Below are 13904 nucleotides of genomic sequence, written 5' to 3' on the forward strand. Positions count from 1 at the left end.
ACAGGGTTTATCCGCCCTGCTAGTGTGACAGGTAGCTTCGACCACCTATCTAGATCATTCTTGGTGCGTTCCAAGATAGATTTATAATTGTACTTAAAAATATCCTTAACCGAGCCTGCTATCTCAATACCCAAGTAGGTACATTTTTCATTTTCAATCCTAAAGGGCAGATGACCATAATCCTCCAGTCTTGCCAAGTCGTTGAGAGGAAACAGTAAATATTTTGACAAGTTAATTTTGTAACCTGAAATGCTCCCAAATGCCTTCAGCAAGGAGAGGACACATAGCATACTTTCTATTGGGTCTGATATTTGCAAAAGCAGGTCATCCGCATATACAGATGTAGCGTTTCATTTCAGACGCCTACCTGTGCGGGTCCGTGATCTGCACGGGCTGGGCCCCTGCTGAAAAGGAAAACCCCCCCGCAGGACTTGATAGGCCACCTTGATAAATAAATGTAATTTTAATGAAACCAGCTGCAAAGGATCATGGATCCACCAGGGGGAGCCGTGAAAAGCTGCCACACTGGAACTCATGTGAAATAAACAGCTGATAGATCTACAGGTGTCTGATATAGCGGATATTTGTTAAGATCCATATGTCACGGATAGGATCATATTCTCTGCTAAATAAGAGACATGTAATCATTTACAAAACATCACCATGTTTTTATTTAACAAAATAATGTTGTTTAATTCACGTAGGTGTAAATACAAAACCATCCGGCTCAAACAAACGATTTTCAATCATCATCCTCACGATTATTTAATGTATCATATGTTTGCGAATTGAAATGAATGCACTAATACATGTAGTTTAATCCACATGAGTTTACAACAACAAAAATAATCGCTTTGTTTTTATATCACATCCGACCGGAGGAAAATGCAGCACGGCTCTCACTACCGATAATCCTAATCCCACGGGCAAACAATAATATGTACAGTTTACTGTATTATTAGTGTCTAATATTACTGCTATAACAATCACACATTGAGTTGTTTAAATCAGAACGTTTTTTTTTTTTAAACAGTCTGAATGAAACGGCAGCTCTCAGGTGATCAGGTGTGTGTTTACCAGTGTTGGGACTAACGTGTAACAAACTAACGCACACAACTACCTTTTGCGGTAACTAATAACATTATTAGTTAACTATTCCCATTCAGTAACGCCGTTATAGCTACTGTGATTTAAATGGGTGCGTTACTGCGTTACATTATGTGATCCAACTGAACCGAATCTCCCTGCGGATGTAATTTACAGGCGAATACAGCGATGTCCTCTCACAGTATCATGGAAAAGTGAAAGTGACCAGAGAGGAGTGATGATTGGTTAACGCGGGGTAACATTTCAGGGTAAGCCAATCAGAGACAGAGTTGGGCGGGTCTTGCCTTATGCGGAAAATACACAGACATACAAACACTTGCTAAGGCTAACACACACACATACACGGCAACGCCCACCACCAGCACACACACACTATGGCAGATGCAAGTATCAGCGAGAGCAGCAGCGCATTTACAACTTGGAGATATAACCACTATTTTCAATTTGTGGGGATAAAGGACGCACAAAATATTAGGGTCAAATGTAAACTGTGTGCAGGACAGAAAGAATTGTCAACATCGAATAACAGCAATCCCGATCTCCTGAAGTCGCCAAAGACCCCACCGTCTCAACCAACGGCAGTGACCCAGATGGAGCAACACCATCTAAACAGCCAAAAAACGATTTTTTTAAATCGCCACATGTCACCCAGAGTCAACTAAACAGATTGATTGCAGAAAATAGTTTGTTTGTCTTCAGTGTCAGTCTGACCGTTTATTATTTATCTAATTGTTACTGCCAAAAGAGTGTAGTTCTTGTTTAATTGTTACACTGCCAAAATAGTGTAGTTGTTGTTAATGTGTACACTGTGGTGATTGACATTATTCACCCACGGATCTATGGGTTGGGGTATTGTTCTGCACGGACATTTTAGTGAACCGGACTTCCTGTTTCCGCCGGTCTTCGCTTCCCGGGCATGAAGTTGTTTACAATGGTTTTCAGATGCTAAATAAAAGTCTAGCTTGTACCTTTGATACCCCGCCTCCGACTCCCATCTCTCGGCACCACAACACTGCCAAAAGAGTGTATATGTTTTTATTTCATATTGCACTACTTAGAACTTGATTGTTGAGGCCACAATAAAGATGCCTGCTTTATTGTTATTGCACAGATTACAGGTACTGAGACAACGAAATGCAGTTTAGCTTCTAACGGTGCAACAAGCAGTAAAGTGAAAAGTAATGTACACAATCTACAGAATAAAATATAGAATTAATTGAATGATGAATAAACAGTGAGGGGTATGAATACACTAGATATACACAGCAGCCTGTGAGCAGTATGAACAGTGTGTATGAATATGCTAAGATATATAAAGTATGAAAACGGTAAGCAGTGCAAGTATAGCATACATGCCAACCTTTCCAATTCCAAAAGAGGTAGGTTTGCGCGTGGCAAATGTGCACGCCCAAATAAGGTAATCAGAAGAAATGGAACCCCAGTAATCACATGTATAAACCATGTATTTAAAATAAATTGCATAATTGTATGCATTTTTCTGAAAAAGTGGTAGTTTGGTAAACAGTGACATCAACGACATGTTTGGTCTCCACATTTTATTATATTTTTTACGTGTTTCTGGTCCTCTTTCAGTTGAGACAGTGTAGATGAAGGATGTGTCAGGATGTAGAACTCTTGTGTGAACATTGGATAAAGCCAGGTTCATATTGTTGTTTCATGTTGTTGACATATTAGAGTCAAAGGTTTGCACAGAGCGAAATATCTTTGTGTTGCGCCATAAATCAGAAAATACTGCATTAAAAAAGTCATTTCCTGCATTTTTATACTGATAAAGTGTGATATAAATAATGTACAGGCTTTCAGATTGCTGTAGTTCACTAAACACATTAACGACATGTTTGGTGTTGAAAATGTCAGAAAAAGTGAAAAAATAGGAGATAAATATCCCCAAATCTCAAAATTGCATTATATTTTGTGTGTGTTTGTGGTCCTCTTTCAGTTGAGACACTGTAGGATGCTTCCGGAAAAGACCAAACACTGGATGTCTTTCAGTCGCCAAGATGTGTTTTCGACACGCTGATATTAACGGGGAAATCCTGCAGGACTCAAATGCCTCGTCGGGAGTAACGCTGCCTTTCCCGCAGCGTTACCCAGTTCTGTGTTATGCCCCTAATATGGGGAAAATATAAGACAAAGGAAACAGAGACGATGTTAGCTTGCTTCAAGTCTTATGTATTATGCACCCGCGGCAAGCAACACGCGCCCTCTGCTGGACAGACCCGGAAGGTCATCAACCATGACTTATATCTATTACACACTCCCCTTCAAAACAGATGTCGTCCCGACATTCTAATCCACAATATTATGCCTACATGTCAGCAACATCTATAACATTTATTAAACACATACCACGCTCACTGTTCAGTCTGGCAAAAGTGCACACACTCAATTTACACATTTAAGCCCTTGGCTTAGTAGAAAGTCCATCATTGTATGACAAACATATGTTCACAAGCTCTCCGTTTGTTTTTGTTTTTTACAGTCCCTGAATGTATGTTGTGTGTGTGAGTGCTCTACTTCTTGCTGCATATGTGGCCAGAAGAAACGGTCTCGAATATGCATTATTTCAGGCTAAACATGTTTAGTACATTTACCTATAAAGTGCAATGTTACAGTCTGGAACTCTTTTCATACATTTGTTTTTGACCTCCTTTGTCACACATACAGTAGTTTCAACATAGTCCGTTGCTACCTTGTTAACAGTTCTGCCTGTGCAGCATGTCCAAGTGAACTACACTCCTTTAAAACAGGTGAGTGAGATATGATTGACTGTAACAGTGTCATGTAATGATATATTGTGTGAAAACACAGCCCATAAATGTATCTCATGTCAACAATCACTTTGAATGTGACCTCTGCCGTCCATTTTCCTTTTTATGTGTTCTTTGAGTGTAATGTATGTGCATTTACTCAGTTCAATGGTGTGCAATGTCACTACCCTCATATCCATAGTACTGCTGAAAGTGGTATGGCGGTACAGTGTGTGTCCATGGCACCTTTAAGTTTGTATGCAGAGGTGGTGCTTTTATGTTGTAGCAGGCTGGTGAGCCAAGCCTATCATATGTGAAGACCTTTGGTCGTCTGCATTGTCGTCGATGCCCTTGAAGCTCCTTACTACTGGGGTCACTTTGAGCAGGTGATGGGACAGCATTCTCCACAGGTAGATCCTCAACGTAGCTGTCATTCTCCACAGGTAGATCCTCAACGCAGCTGTTTTCAACGTAGCTGTCATTCTCCACAGGTAGATCCTCAACATAGCTGTCCTCAACGTAGCTGTCCTCCCCCTCCGGCAAGTACCCAACTTTGTGTGCCATTTCTTGTTCTTTCTCTGGCTCAGCTGACAGGTTTTCCTCAGAGTGTATGCATTCAAGCTCCACAGGTGTACTAGTGCACGCAGGATTCACTGTCTCAGGTGGGCATGGATTTGATTGCTGCTTAAGTGGTGCTAGATAATACTCATCATCCTCTTCCTCCTCCCCTGTTTGCTCCGCTTCCTCATTTCTCTCCACACTCTTTCTCTTTGCATGTGGCTGTACTTGAGTTTCCAGCGGCAGGTTGTCACATGGGAGGAGAAGATTACGATGTAAAACCCTTGATCTCCCTGTCCCTCTCTCAGGTCTGAGTTCATAAACAGGGATATCTTGACTCACTTGACGCACAACTGTGTGAATAGCATCTTCCCAGTGATTTCTCAGTTTGCCAGGACCACCGCGAGGTGTCATGCTCCTGATTAATACACGATCACCAGGCTGTAATACTGAGCTTCTCACCTTACTGCCATAATGTGTCTTGCTTCTCATAGCAGCTTTGTGAGCATTTTCTCTTGTGATCTCGTATGCCTCCTCCATGCCCTGCCTCCACTTTTCCATGTAACGATGATGATTACTGTCCCCTTGCTCCACGGTCAAGTCGAACAGCATATCAACTGGCAACCGTGGAGAGCGTCCGTACAACAGGTTGAAGGGTGAGAAACCTGTTACATCACTACGAGTACAGTTGTAGGAGTAAATCAGTTTATTTAGTGAGTCTTTCCAGTTAGTCTTTTGTCTCTCTGTGAGGGTCTTTAACATCTGGAGTAATGTTCGGTTAAACCGCTCGACCTGTCCGTTTCCTTGTGGGTGGTAGGGAGTGGTTCTCGACCCAGCAACTCCACAGTACTTTTTCAATTGTGTGAACAATTGGTTTTCAAATTCACCACCCTGATCATGGTGTATTCTTGTCGGAAAGCCGAATCTCAGCACATAGTCGTTAAAGATTTTTTCTGCAACTGTTTTTCCTGATTTGGAAGTCGTGGCGTAGGCCTGGGCAAAACGTGTAAAGTGGTCAACAATTACAAGAATATATTCATAACCACCCTTACATTTGTCATGGTGCAAGAAATCAATTGAGACAAGCTCAAACGGTTGAGTGGTGACAATGTTCGTCAGTGGCGCTCTTGTCTGACGGCTTGGTTTCTTGTGCTTGAGGCACACACATCTCCTCATGACATAATCTTCGATTTCTCGTTGCATGTAGGGCCAGTAAAACCGGTCCCGTACCAAAGATGTAGTCCTGTCTGCACCTTGATGGCCCATTTCATCATGGAGCTCCTTTAATACTGTGCTTTTGTGCTTTTCTGGAAGCACAAGCTGTGTTCTGTTTGAAGTTTTCCTGTACAACACTCCACTCTCATTCATCTCCAACTTGTCCCACTCTCTTAGCAGACATAAGATTTGTGAACTGAGTTGTTTGAGTTCTGAGCCTGATGGCTTCTTTTCTGCCAGCTTGTACTGAATCACTGCTCCAACATTGGGATCATTTCTTTGGTCATGTTTGATCTGTCCTATTGTCAATGGAATGATGGATGCGTCTACAGTTAATGCTGCACAACTTAATGAGACACCCATGGACCATGACACACTGGATTCATCCTGGTTCTCCACTGCTTGTGTAGCTGCTCCAATCACATCATATGACATTTCCTCTGTACACTCAGCCATGAATACTTCCACGTCCAAAGGCATTCTGGACAGACTGTCAGCATCAATGTTTTCCTTACCAGGACGGTATTTAATTATGAAATGGAAGTCTGCCAGTTCTGCTACCCATCGACAACCTGTTGCATTCAGTTTGGCAGTGGACAGTACATATGTAAGTGGGTTATTGTCACTGTAGACAGTGAAGAATGGTGCATAGTATAGGTAATCACGGAATTTTTCTGTGATTGCCCATTTGAGGGCAAGAAACTCTAATTTGCCTGAGTGTAGATTGTAATTTTTCTCTGCTGTTGTTAAAGTACGTGAACCATAAGCAATCACACGAAGCTTTCCATTTTGCTTTTGGTACAATACTGCCCCCAATCCCTGGTTGGAAGCATCGGTATGGAGGACAAATGGCTGTGAAAACTCTGGGAAACCTAGAACAGGAGGCTGCGAGAGACAGTCTATCAACTGTTCCAATATTAACTGATGCATGTCAGTCCATTTGATGGGTGTGTTGGATGAAACTCCTCTACTGTTTCTTTTTGTTTTCGTTTTTTTCAGCATTTCAGTTTCTGTAGGTGCTTTAAGCAGGTCATACAAGGGACAGGCAATACGTGAAAAATCTTTGATATACTGCCTGTAATAACTTAATAGTCCCATTATTGCTCTTAACTCACCGATAGTTCCTGGGTGTTTGTTTTTCAGGGCCGTTACTGCAGCAGTATCGGCAGGGTCCACTCTATTTCCCTCAGCAGACACAATTCTTCCAAGGTAACGTACTTGTGTTTTAAACAGGTCACACTTTCTGGGCTTTAGTTTTATCCCATGCTCCCTCAGCCGTTGCAGCACCCTTCTGACAGCATTGATATGATCCTCAAATGTCCTGCTAAACACAAGAACATCATCAAGATATGGCACACATATTTCATCCCTTAAGCCCTCCAAGCACTCTTCCATGCAGCGCTGGAATGCTGCAGGGGCATTCATGAGTCCAAACGGGATTCGTACCCACTCATAAAGGCCCCAGGGGGTCACAAAGGCTGTTAGGTGTCTACTGTCTTTGGCCATGAAACCCTGGTGGTATGCCTTACCCTGGTCCAGCAGTGAAAAGAGTGTGTTTCCTCCCAGGTTATCCATAATGTCCTGTACTCTGGGGATGGGATGGCGATCTGAGTGGGTTTTCCTGTTGAGCTCCCCGTAGTCAATACATAAACGTAGAGTTCCGTCCTTTTTTCTTACGCAGACGATTGGAGAGGAGTAGGAAGACATGGACTTTTCAACCCACCCTTGTGCTATCAAGTCCAGTAAGTAATCTTTCATCTCCTTGTATAAGGGTTTTGGAACAGAGCGGTAGGCTCTTGACACTGGCTCAGCATCTTGTAGTGAAATCTTCATTTGCAAGTTTTCCACACAGCCTATGTCGTCATCAGACTTGGAAAATGAGTCTGATTCTTCTCTTAGCATCTGACTGACTATTTGTCTCTGGTGTTCATCAAGGTGAGTCAAATCCACAGGAGGATCCCACTGCTCATGCACAGGGGGGCTTTCACTGGAGATCTGGGCGTTGACATGGTGGATTGATGCAGCAGGTTTTTGGTCTGTTTTAAATATGTTTGCAGGATATACTGATCTGACTGACTGTACAGTTCCAATAATAGTTCTTGCTGCCATCGTAATGTCATGATTTGTTGTGTTTTGCACACTAACAATAATTCTTGGGACTGTATCTGCCTTCACGGACACAAGAGTATCACAAAACTCTAATCCTTCAGGCCATTGTGGGTTCTCATTTGGCTCAAAAACCAGAGTTTTATCCTCTTTGAAAAATGGAGCCTGTACTCGACACCCGAGTTGAATGGAGTTACGTTTAGGCACACTAACTCTCTCATTTGCTGTTCTTACATTATAGTCACATGTCTGTCCTACACTCACAGCATTAATAAAGGCTTTTGCTTTGTTTTTTCGAAGATGAGGAAAGGCAATTTTTACTGCCTGTACAAGCTTCTCTTTATCCCCATGTCTTTTCTGGCCTGGCTGACTGGCTATCACAAGGTGCTCAATGACATTAAAGCCAATAATGGGACACTGCTGTTGGTTACCTTTTAGCACTAGCATGGGTATTAGCAACTCGGTATCACTTGCAGTAAGTTTAAAGGACACTTCAAGCCAACCAACATATGGCATTTCTGTACCATTGGCCGCTTCAATTTGTAAAGAGTCTATAGGGTCAATTAGCTCTGCTACATCTCTTAGCGGTACATCAGTTAGATGGCTTTCTTTCCATACCTCATCTATAGCACACATTTGTGAGCCTGTATCCCAGAGGGCCTGAGTTTTCTGTTCGTGTAGGAAACACCTGATGAGGCACTTTTTCCCTACTAACTCTCTCACAGTAGCTGTTTTTTCTTTTGCAATATTTTGTTTGTGCTTGGATTTGTCATGTGACTGTGTCGCTTTCTTAATACCTGAACATGTGTATGTCTTACAATGCCTTTTGTGTGCAGGCCAATGGTTCTCCTGACATTCTTTAGAACAATACAGTGTAATTTTGCAAGTTGAACAGTATTGTAGTTCCCTACTCTTTTTCTCTTCATTGCAATTTGCACAAGATTGGGACTTATCTGTGTGGCCGGTTGCTGCATGTCCCATGGGAGCAACCCCTCTTAGTTTAAAGGGCTCCGCCTAGTGGGTCCCTCTACCCTCTGTGCCTTACAACCTGCTCTGAAATGTTCAATGCTTCCACACCTAAAGCAATGCTGACAGTACTCTTCGCCTGCATGAGTACAGGAAACACACCTAGGTCGGGGGCGTGGTGCTGGGTAGTATCGCTGCGGTGCATACCCTTGTTGAAACTGAGCCGTTTCTCTTACTCGTGCCGGGTGGAATGCCGGTCGGTACTCCTGCACTGCTGCTGGTGGCTGCTGGTGGTACACGCTGTTGGCATTGAATTCAGCCCTATAGGGAGAGGGTTGTTGGGGTGAAAACACAGGATAAGGGGCGGAAATATTAGCTGGTTCTCTGCTTGGTGAGGGATGCTGTGGGGGTGCAGATGTGGCCGTTTGGATCGTTTCTCTGATTTGGGAGACCTCAGCTCTCAGGGCTTGCAACAGCACCATGTCAGAGCACATTCCTTTGATTTCTGACAGCAGATCAGTGGGCAGAGTAACTGTGTTTTGCTGGCTGGTGCTTTTCATTTCCACCGGAACTTCAGTGGACTTGACTGTATTCACATTTGTTACTCGTGATGGGGCAGCAAGTTTCTTTTTATCCTGTCTCTCTTTTTCATTGGTGTACGCAATGTTCACTTTCTCCAGCAGCAGCTCATCCGAAGTACTTATCTGCATGAGGAGAGGCTGCAGGTCACTTTTAATATTGTCATTCTGTAGACCAGTCAGGACAGTATGCATGAAGAGACTCTGGACTAGTGCTGGGTCATATTTTAGGTTTGACTCGGCTTCTTGAGAAGCAAACAGGATTTTCTGTCTCATGTCCATAGTTCTAATCAGGAAGTTTTGAGGCGTTTCTTTACTACTCTGAACCTCAGAGGTGAGTTGTTTGTATAACTCTGTGGCACCTTTCTCCTGGTAATGAGACCTGAGAATTCGGCGAAGGGCAGGCAGTGTAAGGTTTTCCTTCCCTTCAAGGTAACTCCGTAACTGCAGGCCTGGTGTGATGGCACGGATTACAGCATCAATGATCTCTGACTCTGGGTGGCCCTTACTAAAGCCATTTTCAATTTGTCTGGCCAGACTAGAAAATGTGAGCCTATCTTTTTGTCCTGGCTCGCCTATTTGGCCTGCGATCTTAAGATCTTTGCGCCACATAGAACTACTGGGGAGTACTTGGGCCAGATTTCTTTCTGGGGGGCTGAACCCGGCAGGGTGGTTCATGCTTGTGTTCATTAGGTCATGCATTGCATTTTCTTTTTCTTGTAATGACAACCTTAGTGCCTCTAACTCCTTCTGGAGATCTTCCCTTTTGACACTGTCATGTACATTTGTTGTAATTTTGGCTTTGTCTATGATATCCTGCACATTAAGAAGTTCGGACATGCCTTCATCCTCTAGCTCGGCCATTTCTTCACGTTCATTATGCTCTGTGACATGAGAAATTAATTGACTGCGAGATTTACCAGTCACATGCACATTATCCGGTCCTGAAATCTCCAGTTCATTGCACACTTTAATCAGTTGTTCTACAGTCAGTGTATACAATGCACCTGTAATGTCCAGCTGCAGCTTCTCCAATTCAGCCTCCATTGTATCAGAGAAGTGGGCAGAAATAGCAAATGAGGGTTTATCTTACTTAATTAGGTTTTTTTGCTGCTCCCTAGTGGTGACTTTTCACACTTCAGGATGCAGGTTACCAACGTTGTCTGAAAACGACCTCGACTGCCTTTCCAAGCTCCTTTCTCCGATGACTGGGTTGTTTAAGGGGATGATTGATCAGAGGATTCCACTAACAACTCAGGGATGGTCCTCAAATCAAATCTCCCAGCAGCGCCTCCAAATGTTATGCCCCTAATATGGGGAAAATATAAGACAAAGGAAATAGAGACGATGTTAGCTTGCTTCAAGTCTTATGTATTATGCCCGCCAACAACATGGTACACATAGCACGCTGTATAATACAGAACATGGATTCTTGATATAAAACAACCACTAACAATGCGCGTACTGCAAACATACATCCAATTTAACACACAAGATGTCACTTTTTAAATGCACAGTACAAACATACATATCCAAATTAACACCCAAACTCCCCTTCTTGGAGCTAAACTACACTATCATAGCTAGCTGCGCTATCATAGCTAACGGCGCTCGCAAAGCTAGCATACACATCTACAACAATTACAGAACCTAGAGAAACCCTCCAAAAATACCTCTAACAACTATCACTATTCACATTAATATTATACACAGTCAGTCTACATATATAACGTTTCTCACGGATGAACTCACCTAATATGGGGAAAATATAAGACAAAGGAAACAGAGACGATGTTAGCTTGCTTCAAGTCTTATGTATTATGCACCCGCGGCAAGCAACACGCGCCCTCTGCTGGACAGACCCGGAAGGTCATCAACCATGACTTATATCTATTACACATGCACGTTGTTTCTCTTTCAGAAACACAGAGGACTACTGTTTGTATGATGCGATCACGCTGCAAACGATGTCCACCAAAAGTCGAGTCCAGTGTCTATGGAGTGTCCTTTTTATTTGTAATAGTTTGGGAAGATTGAAAATCGGTAGGGAAAGCCAGCTAAATCGGTAGGCGGTAGAAACATGTCAAAAGCGGTAGAATACCGCCCAAATCGGTAGGGTTGGCATGTAGTATAGTATAAAATATATGCATATTAATTTCATGATAAACATTGTGGAACAATGATGAAAAATGTGAATGGAAGTGGCGACGTAAAACTGACACAAAACAGCAACAAACTTTTGCCGAGCCAATGGAGAGTTTCATCAGCAGCGGGTACAAACCACCAATGAGCGCTCAGCTCGAGATACCAGCGAGTCGGGAGAGTGAATTATATCTGCATTTTCTCTTTTGAAAAGCCCCCACCCCCCATGTTGCAAGCTCTTTGTTGAAAGCTAATTGGCCATCGGAATGTGTGGAGTAAGTCTCCCTAGGGGGATGCTCACATTCCACAGCTCCCCCCCCCCCAGTGATCTCCCAACCCCCAGTCTGTAGGTTTGTGTTCGCTTCAGCATGTCTGTTAGGCCCCCACACACAGAGAGACACAGGGAGATCGCTCTTCTGGAGTGAAGAGAGCGGAAATAATGATATTGCAAGTTAGAAACGTAAGATGCATTTTGACAGACAAGATGGCCAGCCCGCCACTGCACCCAGCCCAGCCCACGTAAACTTTCAACGGGGGGAGCCTCGCTGCTGGGGGAACGGTGGACCTAGTGTCCCGACCGGAGTGGGAATAATAATAATAATAATAATAATAATAATAATCCATGCATTTTATCCATTAATTTCATTACATTACATTACATTGCATTTAGCTGACGCTTTTATCCAAAGCGACTTACAATAAGTGCATTCGACCAGGAAGATACAACCTTGAAGAAAACAGAATCATATAAGTACATCAGGTTTCATAGAGCCAAACATTTCAAGTGCTACTCAACTGGCTTTAGATAAGCCAGCCCTTTATTAGTATATAAGTGCTTTGTTTGTAATTCAATCGCTCGAAGTGGAGTCTAAAGAGATGAGTTTTCAGTCTGCGCCGGAAGATGTGTAAGCTTTCTGCTGTCCTGATTTCAATGGGGAGCTCATTCCACCATTTTGGAGCCAGGATAGCAAACCCACGTGTTTTTGCTGATGGGAACTTGGGTCCCCCTCGCAGTGCGGGTGCAGCGAGCTGTTTGGCTGATGCAGAGCGGAGTGCACGTGCTGGGGTGTACGGTTTAACCATGTCCTGGATGTAGGAAGGGCCAGATCCATTCACAGCATGGTACGCAAGTACCAGTGTCTTGAAGTGGATTCTAGCAGTTACTTGAAGCCAGTGAAGGGAGCGGCGTGGTGTGGGATAATTTTGGAAGGTTGAAGACCAGACGAGCCGCTGCATTCTGGATGAGCTGCAGAGGTCGGATGGCACATGCAGGTAAACCAGCCAGGAGGGAGTTGCAGTAGTCTTGGCCAGCGCCGTATAGACTGAGAGTTACGTCATCTCCGTTCAGTCCAATGGACCACTTTTTTACAGCAATGGCGGATCGTGGAGCCTCTCAATCGTTCCCCGGAAGTTAGCGCCAAGGCTAGCAGAGCTGTAGAGTTGCAGCATAATAGACCGTTCGTGACGGACTTTTAAAGGTAAGAAGAAGTTTAAAGATTTATATTGCGGATATTATCAGTACATCTGATTCAAATGAACATGTGTATTGAAGGATGTCAGTGGATTATCCCTAAATTAGTAGATTTAGGGAACGTTTACAGATAACAGATAAAGCTAGGATACCGGATCAAGTTAGCAACACACGTTGAACAGCCTTTTAATTGTAAATTCCGTTCTCTTAATGTCATTTCGTCCAACGTTGTTGAATTAGAGAAGAGGGGCTTCTAAACGGGATTGCATGCGGGGGTGGAGGGAGTTAAATATTAGATATAACTTTGGTGCATGTAAGAGTGAGTGTTTTTAGCAGAGCCATATTGTGTCCTTGTGATTATGTTGATTATTACCTGTCTGTATAATTTTGCAGCTCAGCTGATTTTGGATTGATGGCAAAGGGAGAGGGACTTAAGTGAGAGTGAAAACACAAGGTAAGTTTAATACTACTGTTTTGTATAAGTAAGCATACTAAACATGTATTCTATCACTGTATTATATAAGTAATCTTGTTAGTAACCTACTGTATGGCAGGTGGAGGGGCAGTGATGTTACAGGTGGAGGAGCAAAACTGCAAGACTGCAAACTCACAAGACAGAGAAATCAAAGTTTGTTCTCCAGAGAAGAGGTTGATTTCACTTCATTTATTTCATATTTTCTAAAGATGTGGAAATGGCAAAAAAAAAAACTTGAGAGCTGTAACCAAGACAACTGTAACAACATGAGTAGAGAGCCACCAAGGTTTTTCAAGTCCCTCTCTTACTCCATTTTGCCAACCCAAACTTCCAGGTACATGACGGGACACCTTGCTTGTTTTTGTTGTTTGCGCTCCTCTGGCTGGGTGCTGGCAGGTGGAGGGCAGTGATGTTGGCAGGTGGAGGGGCAGTGATGTTACGGGTGGAGGGGCAGTGATGTTAGCTGTTACGCACCAGGCTCAAACTTAACACATTGCATCCTTCTTTGCAGTGTC

The 13904-nt window shown here is 43.2% G+C and overlaps 1 long non-coding RNA gene across 3 annotated transcripts; it reads left to right on the forward strand.

Annotated features, from left to right (window-relative positions):
- Positions 1-11868: 11868 nt before the first annotated feature.
- On the forward strand, positions 11869-13662 carry LOC307046243. Of its 3 annotated transcripts, none has more exons than XR_013810115.1 (3): positions 11869-12921; positions 13308-13368; positions 13451-13662. It is a non-coding gene; the product is annotated as an uncharacterized lncRNA (long non-coding RNA). The 3 variants fall into 3 exon arrangements; XR_013810116.1 differs by having other exon boundaries at positions 13469-13662; XR_013810114.1 differs by having other exon boundaries at positions 11869-13368; positions 13469-13662.
- Positions 13663-13904: the final 242 nt, after the last annotated feature.

The sequence above is a fragment of the Notothenia rossii genome, assembly GCF_949606895.1.
Source record: "Notothenia rossii genome assembly, chromosome: 7".
In the NCBI taxonomy this organism is placed as follows: domain Eukaryota; kingdom Metazoa; phylum Chordata; class Actinopteri; order Perciformes; family Nototheniidae; genus Notothenia; species Notothenia rossii.